Source organism: Hylobates moloch, unplaced genomic scaffold (assembly GCF_009828535.3).
Source record: "Hylobates moloch isolate HMO894 unplaced genomic scaffold, HMol_V3 SCAFFOLD_6, whole genome shotgun sequence".
NCBI classification, from domain to species: Eukaryota; Metazoa; Chordata; class Mammalia; order Primates; family Hylobatidae; genus Hylobates; species Hylobates moloch.
The window spans coordinates 32,062,652-32,074,928 of NW_026652281.1; the positions used below are offsets into that span (position 1 = coordinate 32,062,652).

A 12,277-nucleotide genomic window follows, 5' to 3' on the forward strand; every position below is an offset into this window, starting at 1 on the left:
GAATAGTATATGAACATTTTTCATTTATTTAATAATTTCAATATTTTGCTATTTTTTTTTTAGGTTTGTGACTTTACAGTTGATTAGAAAATGCTCTCCAGTGGTGTATATATTGTGTGACTTGGTCAAGAAAGGATTTGGGGAGTAAATTGCTGTAACAGGGTGATACACATACACACATTCTGGTGATTTATGTGCTTCATGTGTGATGTAGAACACCGCTTGCTTCTGTTAGGCAAATGTGGCCTTGTGTAACAGATAGAGGTACACTTCATGTTTCAGTTTCCATTTCTCAAGTGGACTTTCAAGGACTCCTACCAGTCTAAGCCAAGCAATTTAATTCCTTTGTAGATTAAAACATAAAATAATCTCACACTGGAAGCAAACAGTGCTGAATTCAAGACATGCAAAGCATAAGTGAAAATCTAGGCTGATTTAGAAGAAACTTTGAATTCCTTACAAATGGGACTAATCTAGAAAATTAGTCATTTTTTTCCTTTTACTAGAAAATGACTAGTTTTTATTTCAGAGTGAGCTTCAAAGCAGCGTTTTAAATTTCTCCAGATCCAGCCTGCCAAAATTTTGTGTAAGATCAACAAGCATTTTTAATGCACGTGCCTATCTTGTTGACCCATCCCTTACCCAACCACATTAAAGGATTGATTTTAGAGGCCAATAATGTGAAGTAAATTAAAAGGATAACATGGCCTTAATTGCTACTGGCTTCACCAGGCTTCTAGGCACCGGAATTTCTTGTGGAGAAACACTTTGAGTGTCACAGCAGTTTTTGATCATGTGGTCTGGCTCACCCAGAGGCTTCAATTATCTCCCAGCCCTTCTCCACCTCCCCTCAGATATCTCTGAGAAGGAAAGAAAATGTGCATTTGTAAATTCAGTATTATGGACCCCTGATTATTTGGCAGGGTAAGAAAATAGGTTCTGTTCATTTTACAGTATTCGCATAGGCTAGATGTTTAAACAACAACAAAAGACATGGAATGGAGAACAATGGGAGTAAGATCAAAGCTTTTTTCATTAAAAAGAATTTTGTTGAATTGAGTTTGTTCTCCTCTCAAATGATAACAAGATTGTGATTACTTTTGGGTGTCGAGTTAGACACAACATTGCACACGTAGCCTTAAGAAAAGTAAAGAGTACTTTTTGTGTAGATGTCAGTCAAATACAATGTGGACTTTAATTAACCTTAATTAATGATTTCTGATTACAGATTTTCTTTTGTGTGCCTTGGAGGCAGCATTTAGGTAGAGTATTTTCAGCCAGTAGTGACATGAACTTGCTTCCTTTGTCTTGCCATGCAAACCACACTAGATTCTCATTACAATGAAAAATGTGATTCTGCATCATTTCAGAATGGTCATACAAAGAATGAAATATCACTTGGGGAACAACTGAAATTTGTAAGCGGTGTGGAGTATTTGAATCTTCAGAGGAACCATTTCTAATTTTAAAGGAATTTACCTATCAAAATTGCTGACATTTACTGGCTTCTGGCTGGATTTGAGGCCATTCCTTCCAAAGATTGAATGGGATTTTGAGTGGTGCCCCAGTTCTTTCAAATAAAAGCATACTACAGAAGTGCTAGACCTAGCAGCATTTCCTTTGCCCAAGTGTACCCTTTATAAAGTACTAAACATAACAACTAGGGAATATTGTAGACACTGTAGAGAATTGGGCCTTTGTTTTTCATGAAGGGAATTTATTAACAGAAAATATTTTGAGGAGTCTTGTTCACAGATGGCAACCACGGCGACCCCCCTTCCTGTGGGTGCTGTCAAAGAGGATGGGGGTGACGTCCTCAATCTGCCCCATCTTCGTACCTGAGGGGGTCAAGGGCTCTGACGGCCGACTGGGCCCCAGGTCCAGGGGTCTTGGTCCTATTTCCTCCTGTGGCCTGGTGTTTTCATGTGTAAGGCAGTAATACCCAGTTCCTTGCACCTCTGAGCCACATCCTGGGCAGCCAACATAGCAGCATATGGCAAAGATTCGTCTTGGTCTGCCTTCACCTTCATCCCGCCAGTCACACGGCAGACGGTTTCTTTGCCAGAAAGATCAGTGACATGGACAAAAGTGTCACTGAAGGATGCAACGATATGGCAGACACCAAATACGTTTTCTCCTTCAGCCACCTTAGGTCAGAGGCTGATGACCTCTTCTTTCTTTTCCTTCCCCTTTCGAGGTGCCATTTCTGCATGTTGTCTCCAGACTCCACACCAGAAAGAGTGGGCCTTATTTTTGATTAAAAGTACTTTTTCCTGTGTCATGAGTTTTAGAACAAATATCAGAAACCTGAATTAGGATGTTAATGTGCTATTTACATTCAACTTTTAACTAGAGGGTCTAATAAAGGTTAGATATAATATATTAATGCCAATTTATGAATTAAATTTCTCTGTGAACAATTATTTTGTAGCTTATACAAAACCCTAATAGCATATAACCCATCTAGTTTAGTGTAATTATGCTTATAAATTATAAATGCTTAGCTTTTACAATTAGACTTACCGATCTGTAGGCACCTTAATGAGAAATTACTGAAATTAAATTGATTCGTAATATTTGCTGTACTGTGTTCCAGGGTAGCGGTTATCTAAAATAATTTTTAGAGTATGTGTCTGACTGCATGCAGTATGGCTTTATTTTATTTTATTTTTTTTGAGACGGAGTCTCGCTCTGTCGCCCAGGCTGGAGTGCAGTGGCGTAATCTCGGCTCACTGCAAGCTCCGCCTCCCGGGTTCTCGCCATTCTCCTGCCTCAGCCTCTCCGAGTAGCTGGGACTACAGGCGCCCGCCACCACGCCCGGCTAATTTTTTTTTCTGTATTTTTAGTAGAGACGGGGTTTCACCGTGGTCTCCATCTGCTGACCTCGTGATCCGCCCGCCTCGGCCTCCCAAAGTGCTGGGATTACAAGCGTGAGCCACCGCGCCTGGCCGGCTTTATTTTTAATAGAAAAAAAGTCCTCCCTGTTGCATGATCCCACCTTTGTCCAAGGAGGAGATGTCAAAAGTTAGAAAGAGCAGAGTAGTTTCATACGTAGCCAACAGAAAAGGTAACACATCTTTTGGATACTTTTTTTTTAAATTATAAAGGGATGTTCAGAGTACAGGGAAAGGTTTCTGTTAAAAAGTCAACTTTTATCTACAAGGTGTTTCCTCTCATTTGTGATGAGGGGAAGTTCAACATGTTGAATATGCTGGTTAATTAATTCTCCAGGGATAGCTCCGAGGGTGATGCTTTCGTTTTCATATTTTGTTGTGTCCAAAACACAAAACCTGTTAATATTGCCCAAACGCATCCGTTCCCAAGAATTAAAAGGACAATGTAATTGCCTTTGCTGTTAGAAAACAGCTACATCCAGTTCTCTAGCAGATCTTCCAGCATGCCAGGTGTGCAAGACAAGCCTTTGAAATGTTGTGAATAACTTGACATTATCACATTGTTACTGAAATGCAAATTCGGCGTAGAACATGAAAGAATTTTAAATGTACGAATAGGACAATGCATGTCATCAACCATACCTAGTCTTAACTTGCTTGTTCTGTGAAAAGTAATCATAATGTATTTGCATCTTTTATTGTTTTTCCTTGGCCATGTTTAAAGTGCTCAACACACCTTCCTGGGTGGCACCTTGTTGGGGAGAGAATAGATTGGCTCCCAGGTTTGAGGTGTTTAGATAGGGCTGTTTTGCCCAGTGAGGAGATACATTTCCCCAAATGAGTCTTGCTGAGTTATACATTAGAATTAGAAGTCAGCTTACTGACTGTATTTAATGGTGTTATTATTAATAATAAAGACTATTTATATAGTGCTTGTATTTTTCAAAACGTGTTTATAAACACTGCCTTATTTCATCTTATCACAACCCTCTAGGTTAGGCAGGATAGGTATTATTAGGCCCAATTTAAAGATAACAGGTTCAAAGAGGTCAAGTAATTTACCTAAGAGCACACCTCTGGTAAGGGAAGGGCCTGGACAAGGTCCCAAACCATATGAATCTGAGTTTTGTGCTCCTCCTTATCGCTGTGTTGTGTACTCAATATTTAAAATTTAAAAAATATTAAAATTGTCCAATCATAGTTCTCACATTATTCCTATTATACAGAAGTGAATCCTGACACAGAACACGTTTAGAAGTAGCTTTTTGAGGATTTCATCTGAGGCTTTAGTGCAACCGGGACCTAAATTCCTACTTCTCAGTGAAATACCATTGCTAGCAGGGGACACTCACTGTCTCTGGAGGTTCTTAGGGTCTTGAGTCAAAATCACCCTAAGAAATACCGAATGGCAAATGGTAGGTGATTTTATTTGGGATTCTAGTCCTATTTTATGGTCGGGATAAAAATAAATAGTTACATAAGGGTAGCAGTTTTGACCCTGGCGCAGGGTAGAACTGGAGGGACAGAGGTTGAATTAGATACTCTGTCAGGAATATCCTCCTGGGGCTTGCAACTCATACCTATAAAACAGAAACACGTTTTTAGCAAGGAATGAAATAGACTGCATGGCACAACCTAAGTGGATCTTCCCTCTGACAAAGGTCATTGTACTCTGGTTCAGGCTACTGGATCTAGTGAAAGCAATAGCTCAATTTAATTCAATAGATAATTTATTTAGCACCTACTCTTAGCAAGGAAAACTTCTACACACTGCAGAGAGGCAGCGATGAACTAGTTCAGAATTTACTGGTTGTGTACCTACTGTCGGCCCACATTTCAGTGAAGAAGGTAGAGACGTGAGAAGTCTTTCTAGTGTAAGGCCTGACTATTCTCTGTCCCAAATGCAGAATGCAGAAGATGCTAAGAAGGCCAAAAGTGGCTCTGTCCAGCTGGGAGGTCAGGCTGGGCTCCACTGAAGGAGGAAGCATTTCAATTGCGGAGTGAGATCTCCCTATTTGGGAGGCAAGGGGGAGGAGGAGCAGTGGGGTGAAGGGAAAGGCAGGAGCAAGGCCCAGAGGTGAGGAATGTAGGACTTGGCCCCCGAACAGCAAGGGGCCCTCCTGGTGACTGAGGCACAGGGACAAGGTGATGTGGGGAAGCCCTGAAGACAGAGGAGGCATTGAGGCAGCTTGTGGAGGGCTGTGCCCAGGGTGCTGCAGGTGGCTGAAGCTTTTCAGCAAGAGGATGATGTCACCAGATCCGTGTTTTAGAAGTATAAATCTGCTAGGACTGTGAGTTGAAAAAGGAAACAGATTCTGGGTATGTTGGCATGGTACAGCCAACAGGATTTGGGGCCAGTTGGATGTGTGGGGTAAGGGGGAGGGGAAGGAGTAAAAAATGGTTCCAAGGTATCACCTCTGGGGAGCTGAGTGGATGGTTGTGGCACTGGCCAGGACAGGAACCCAGGTTTACAGACAAAACATTTAATTAACTGCTGTCATAAACCGTATTTAAGTGACACATAATAAGCACAACACCAAACTCCAACACCTAGTTGCAAGGCTCTTGTATTGGTCCGAACCCCAAGAGCGCGCCAACAACCAACACCAGGCGGTGTGGAGCAACGCGCTGTTTTAATGAGCGCCTGGGTGCAGACGGGCTGAGGACTAAAATGGCGTCAGCCCCAAGTGAGGACCGGGCAGGGGTTTTATGGTCTCCTCTAAACAGGAAGTGTCCCAGTCTGACTGTAACTGCTACGTGGTACCCTGACGGCCTCTCTCGATCTCCAGGGGGTACCTGTCTTCCGGCCAGCTGTCTTCCTGCTTCTGCTATCTGGGTCTGGGCCTGAGGAGGGAGGAGTTATTCATCCCCCCAAGCTTTCAGGCCTGGGGGAGAATCTTTCACTAGTCCTATTGTGCTCACTCTCAGCTCTTCACAAAGAGTGCTGAAGTTTCTGAGTATGTTCAAACCGTAGCATTTGGTCTGGCAGTTGGGACCACTGCCACTCTCTTCAACGTTAGGGAGGTTCATACCATAATATGAGGTGGCTAATATGAGGAAGACGGAAGCACATTCATTGCATCTATAAAAACCACTGTTACAAATGGGCAGGAGGACCAAGCGCTAAATGATCTGTTCATGTACAAATCGGGGCATATATGGGGCCACCTAGTTCCTGTTTATTTCATTCCAAACAATTTTACTTTATGAAAGTTTTTAAATTCTGAAATCAGGTATACATGTGTTCTCCCTCTCCCCCCAGCTCAGTGTTGGGCATATTTATATGAGTGTGTATCTCTTAAATTGCCATGTGCAACTGAGATGTTGCAGATGATGTAATTCACAAAACAAATAACGCTTAAATTGTGTTGTTTATTTAATAAGACAGTGGTAATCAGACAGCTAGGCCTTTTTTCTTTTTTGCTGCATTGTGCTAAAATTGAACACCGCTTATATAGTGGACAGGGAAGTGTGTTTAGTGATATTTTACTTAGGAATAAGTAAATCTTCATTGCATAGATGATTGGGGAATCACAAATTTCATTTTATGGTTTCAACCTTTAGATAAATGTTGATACAGTTGTCCGGAAGAATCTTTCGATGACTCTACTAGTTTAAAATAACTAATAATTATACTATTTTAAAAAAACCTTAAATGATGGGTATTCTGTAAAGCATGCGGGGCTTAAAACCTAGATGATGGATTGACAGGTGCAGCAAACCACCATGGCACATATCTACCTATGTAACAGACCTGCACGTTCAGCACATGTATCCCAGGACTTAAAGTAAAAGCAAAAATTAAAAAAGATGGATATTCTATATTTATCTTTCATGTTGCATTTTCCTTTGTGGGGTTTCTAAATAACATGAATGTTTTATTCTCATTCTGTACTTTAAAAAGAAGCTGAGTAACAAAAGGAAAACAAAATAGGATTGGAAAATCAACTATTTTCAGGGGACTTTAACAAACAGAATATCTAGAAAGGTTCTAGAGAACCTTTATGAAACTGTTTGGATGTCTTATTTTAAAGGCATATTAGAAGTAAACATTAAGGAATGATTTGATTTTTAAAAAATGTTGGGACACCATATTTGAGTTGGTATCATAATGCCGAGAAACCGAACTATAGATTATTTATCTATTACATGCCACATTATTGTATAGTTGTGCTATCGCTTGTTTCTAACTTTACTTGGAGGCTGCCCTCTAGTGTTACTGAATCTCAGCACAACCACTTTTGTTTAGATCCCATGAAAGGTGACAAACACACAGAATGCTACCGTCTAGTCAGCAGCTAGAGTGTTAAGTTTATGATACATAGTTCGAACGATTTTGAATAAATTAAAATGTGCACATCACCAGTGCTCTTGGTGGCATAGGAGACAACACTGGAAAAAACACACACCAATGACTGTGAATTGAAGCCATATCCGGAATACGAAGTCTAACACAGGTTTTAGGACTGCCTTAACCAATTAACTTCACCTTTATTTTCTATTTTGTATGTGCAAAAAAGCTACATGTGATAAAATAAGCTCTCTCTAAATAAGGCTATAAGAACTTCTTTAGTTTAAATAAAAATTATAAGTATTAAGAAAAGCACTTTGGGAGGCCAAAGCAGGCCAATGGCTTGAGGCCAGGAGTTTGAGACAAGCCTGGGCAACATAGCAAAACCCCGTCTTTACTAAAAATACAAAAATTAGCCAGGAGTGGTGTCTCCTGCCTGTAATCCCAGCTACTTGGGAGACTGAGGCACGAGAATCGCTTGAGCCCAGGAGGTGGAGATTGTGCCACTGCACTGCAGCCTGGGAGACAGAATGAGACTCTGTCTCAAAAAACAAAAAGAAAAGTATTTCAACCACCATTGGGTGGGATGTGTTTGACCAGACAGCCTCAAAATTTATGATATAATTAGTCCTCAGAGAAGAGTTCTCAAACTTCAACACATTTTTCTATTCCAAACCTTCAAAGAGTAGATCCAAGCACTTTAAAGATTATTCTCTAAAGATATTAAGAAGAGAAGCACACCCTGCAACCTAAATGGTGGTGTTAAGTACTTTTCTGACAGTAGTGCCAACTCTGCTTTTTCTGGGATGAAGAGTAAGCATACTCCAGAGTCTGCAGAAAGTGGGGAGAGTAAATTTCAGACACAGTAGCTATTTTTTGCACGTATAATGATGGCAATCTCAGTTTTTTTGCACGTATAATGATGGCATTCTCAGTGGATTATGAAGGTAACGTTGCAACACTCCAAGTACATCCAGCTCACAGCAGCAGAGTGACTGACGTGTATTCTGTAAAAATGGTTACTGGTAACAGTGGTTTGCCAAAGTTCTGAAACTCAGATCAGGAAGAACAACTAAAATCATATTAGCACTACACACACACAAAATGAATCTGAACACCAAAATGACACTTGGAAGTCAGCTTTTCTTCTAGAGGGGTGTTATGATAGAGTAGTTGAAAGTATGGGCTCTGGAGGTTGCTATTCTATTGGCTGTGAGATCTTGGGAACATTACTTAACATCTCTGTGCCTCGTATTCATCATCTGTAAAGGGGAAATACTAATGGTACCTACCTCATAAAGGGAGTCTGATGATTAAATGAAACAATATGCACCAGAATGATGTCTGGTACATAATCACTCAATAAAAATTAGCTATTAATATTTGACACCACACCCTCCTAATATAATTAGCTAAATTCAATGTTTTTGTCACCAGCAGGATGTGGGTTCTTGACAAGTAAAACTAAAAAGACAAGATGATGAGGAGATGATAGTGTCCAGATGAATCTTTCTGCCAGTTTCTGGCTCTTTATGTTCTTTTGTGTGTCAGAGCATGATTTAAAATAACTGAGTAAATAATCATTATTTCATTTTATTTAGGAAATATAGTACATGCCTACTATGTGCAGAGCGCTAAATTAGATCCTATTGGATATTTCTAAAATATTAAATAAGGCATTAGGAGTTAGGTGACTACGTTATGCTACAGTTTTTATTTGCCTTTGTTGGGTCCAGTGCCCAGTTAGGAGCCTATGTTTATCAGGCCCATGGTGCCTTGAGCTATAGCCTTCCTGTCTTCCGTTCTCAGAGGAAGAAACTCTGAGGTCATAATATCAAGTGTTTCTTCACTGGATGAGTTTTCTGAATGCAGTGTTTAGATTGTAGGTAATGTAGATTGGGTATTTGGAAACATACTCAGGGATTTTCACTAACAAAGAGGGCCCAAAGATCTCTGTTAATTAATTAGATTTTTAAAAAATATGTATTTATCTTTTAGGGACTGGTGTCCTTCTGTTGCCCAAGCTGAAGTGTAGTGGCATGGCATGATCATAGCTTACTGCAGCCTCGAGCTCCTGGGCTCAAGTGATCCTCCTTAGTAGCTGGGATTACAGGTGCACACCGAGCCTGGATAATTTTTACAATTTTTTTTTTTTGAGGGGGGCCTTGCCATGTTGCTCAGGCTAGTCCAGAACTCCTGGCTTCAAGTGGTCCTCCTGCCTCAGCCTCCCAAGTAGCTGGGATTACAGGCATGAGCCACTCACCTGGCTCTGTTAACTTAATGTCTGACTCAAAACCAGTGTATAGATACAAACAAGTTTATTTTATATAATAAAACTTTGTTATATGTGGTGTTAACTACTTGTACCAATAAACTGAATTTTCAAATTGAGTCATGGAGTTGAAACACTTGTCTTTCACAAAACCAAATAGCTGAACCGCTAAACAGCAAAGTGGATAGATTGGAAAGTAAACCCCTATCTGAGGCTGCCTTCACCCCTACTTCACTGAGGTATAATGAGGAGATAGAAAAGAAGTTGGGTGAGTCAAGAAGAGAAACAAGGGCCAATCATTAGCTCTCAAGCAAACAAGAGTTAATTTTGGCTTTATCCATTCCAGTTTACTCAGGTGGGCACAGCCTGATTCACAAAAATAAGGAACTTGTTGGTCAGGGGTTAGGGAATGTGCTAACAAAAGCTTGGAGACTGGGTGTCTCTGGAGCTGGATAATGGGAACTGGGGCCCCTCCTTCCCAGTGGCAGAGAGGATTGTGTTCATTTGGTATTCACCCAAAGTCAGAACCATCTGACAGCTGTTTGGTGTTTCTTGTGAAATGGACTTGGGCCCTGACCAGATGCTAGTGGACAGATGTTCACAACACAAAAGGCTTCATCAAAATAGGCACTAATTGGCACCCTCCTGACAATCTCAACAAATAAGGCAGGAATGGGCTGTATCTGCTGTTGGCCATCTCAACACCCAAGCCTGCCTTTCCTGGCTTAGGCAAGAGGCCCTGTTGGGGAACTGAGCTTTCTCCATAGCCAGAGATTTTTGGTTCCAGGGCTTCTTGACATGAAACTCCCAAAAGGTATTGAATGTTTGTTTTATATGTATATATGCTTGTATGTATATAATTAATTGAAACCTTTTAAGAAGGTAGGCCAAGGAAGGATCATTTGGACTTCACCACCCACCTCTCACCAAGGCAAGTCTTAAAATGCAGAATTTTCTCCACAAAGTTGGTTTCTATGCAGGAGTTTTCGAACAAATACTTTATACAAATTGTTAAATATTATCTTCATATGAACCCCTCCAAATAAATGTGTGTATTTTATTTTATCTGTGATGTAGTTTTGTGCAAATAGTTTTGCTAAATGGATTTTAAAAACCTAAAGCTGTTTTAAAGTGGATATTTCAGGGGCAAACTGGTTTGACTATACTCCATAAATCATTAGATAGGGCTTGCTCCTACTTGTACAGGATACAATTAAGTTTGATTTCAACAGTTCAACTGTCTTTTTAGTGCCAGAGACACTTTTTCAGTAAGCATTCTCTCCTCTTTTTTTCCTCTGAATTTTGCAAGTTGGGAACAACACTTAACTCCTGGCTTATTATTAATACTACTGGAATCTGTTACCCATCTATGTACCAGCAAATAATAATTCTTTCTAAGGCAGGATGTAGTTTTACAATGCCTGGTTTAAAACACTTTTACTGATGTAACTGTTTATTACCGTTTATTACAGTAGAAATCCCTTTCCTACTATAGGGCTGTCTGTGGCCCTCCTCCCATCATTACCCATTGAAGTCTTCTTTTTCCCACTTCTCTCCAGGAATACAGACTTAAGAACGATCCATGCTCCACTACAGATATTTCCAAAACACAATCTGTATTAACCCAGGCTGGACACATTTTATCAGTCATTTCTATAATTTTTTATTTAAAAAAATGATATACGTGGTTGCTATATCGTATGGAGTGTGAGAAGCTATCTTATCATGGTACTATTCATCCTGGTTGAAAGGATGTTGGTTTTTTTTCCCCCTCACATCTCACTCTCAGGATTTCTCTGGACCCAGGAATCCACCCCCTCTTTCCCATTCTCTACTGTGGCTCCTGCTCCTTTGAATGAAAGGCTGCTCTGACTAAAGGAGCTAGAATATGCCCAGCAACCAAGGCCGGGTACTATTGAGTCCATTGTTTGCTCCTAGCACTGTGGAGCCAAATCTCATTTTATAGCACAGTGTGTTCTAGGAATTCCACTTCATCAGTACAACAGACCTTCTCTAATGCCTTCCTATTTTCCCCATTTGCTGCTGTCACAGGCAGCGCCACACAGTCCTGCGGCAGGCAATTATAATTCACTTTTCTCCAAGGCTCTGCTCTCCCCCTTTTGCAAGGGACCACAAGGCATCAGCTGCCATATTAAATAGACGCTAATGACACCAAGTGTGAGCCACCAGAGCTGTGGTTGTGATGGTGTGTTTAACATTTAATCCTTTTGAGGGACTGAACCCGGAGTTCAGAGGTGGTTTATAAGAAATTTGGCTAAGATTATACTTAATGGATTTTCAAGTACTGAAAGGTATTTGTGTTTAAAGTGAATATATTAATAAAACTTTCCAAACACAGTCACAAAAAATAGATCTGATACAAAATTATGTAACGTATTATTCAAAGTAATATCATGTAGTTGTCTAATAATAATATATTGTATGTGCATATATGCTGTATGTACTCATTTTCCCTCTATAGTTTTCTAAGCGGTTTGCTTTTTTCTAAGTGAAGTGTCCTTTGGCGACTCACAAGGATTCTGGGGAATGAGCGAATGCTCCCTAGAGCAGGGCTAACTCCTCCTGGGCCCTTGTCTGTGCCAGGAGATGCTTTTCTCCTGGAGACAGGATCGCCATCATTAGTAACTTATCCCTACACCCAATCCATAAAAGATTTTACTCTTTAAAATTTTCCAGCATATTTTGGCAATGGTGAAATGAAAATGTATTCGTTTTTGTCACATCTGGCAACATTTTGGTACCTCTTATGAAATTATTTTCTATTGGATTTGTAAAAGTGCCCCATTAGTAACACTTCCT

The 12,277-nt window shown here is 40.3% G+C and overlaps 1 protein-coding gene and 1 pseudogene across 3 annotated transcripts in view; one reads left to right on the plus strand and one right to left on the minus strand.

Annotated features, from left to right (window-relative positions):
* SEMA6A (semaphorin 6A) overlaps positions 1–12,277 on the plus strand; it is a 132,108-nt gene that overhangs the window by 9,584 nt on the left and 110,247 nt on the right. The window lies entirely within an intron of this gene.
* LOC116470911 (small ribosomal subunit protein uS11-like) lies at positions 1,578–2,204 on the minus strand (annotated as a pseudogene).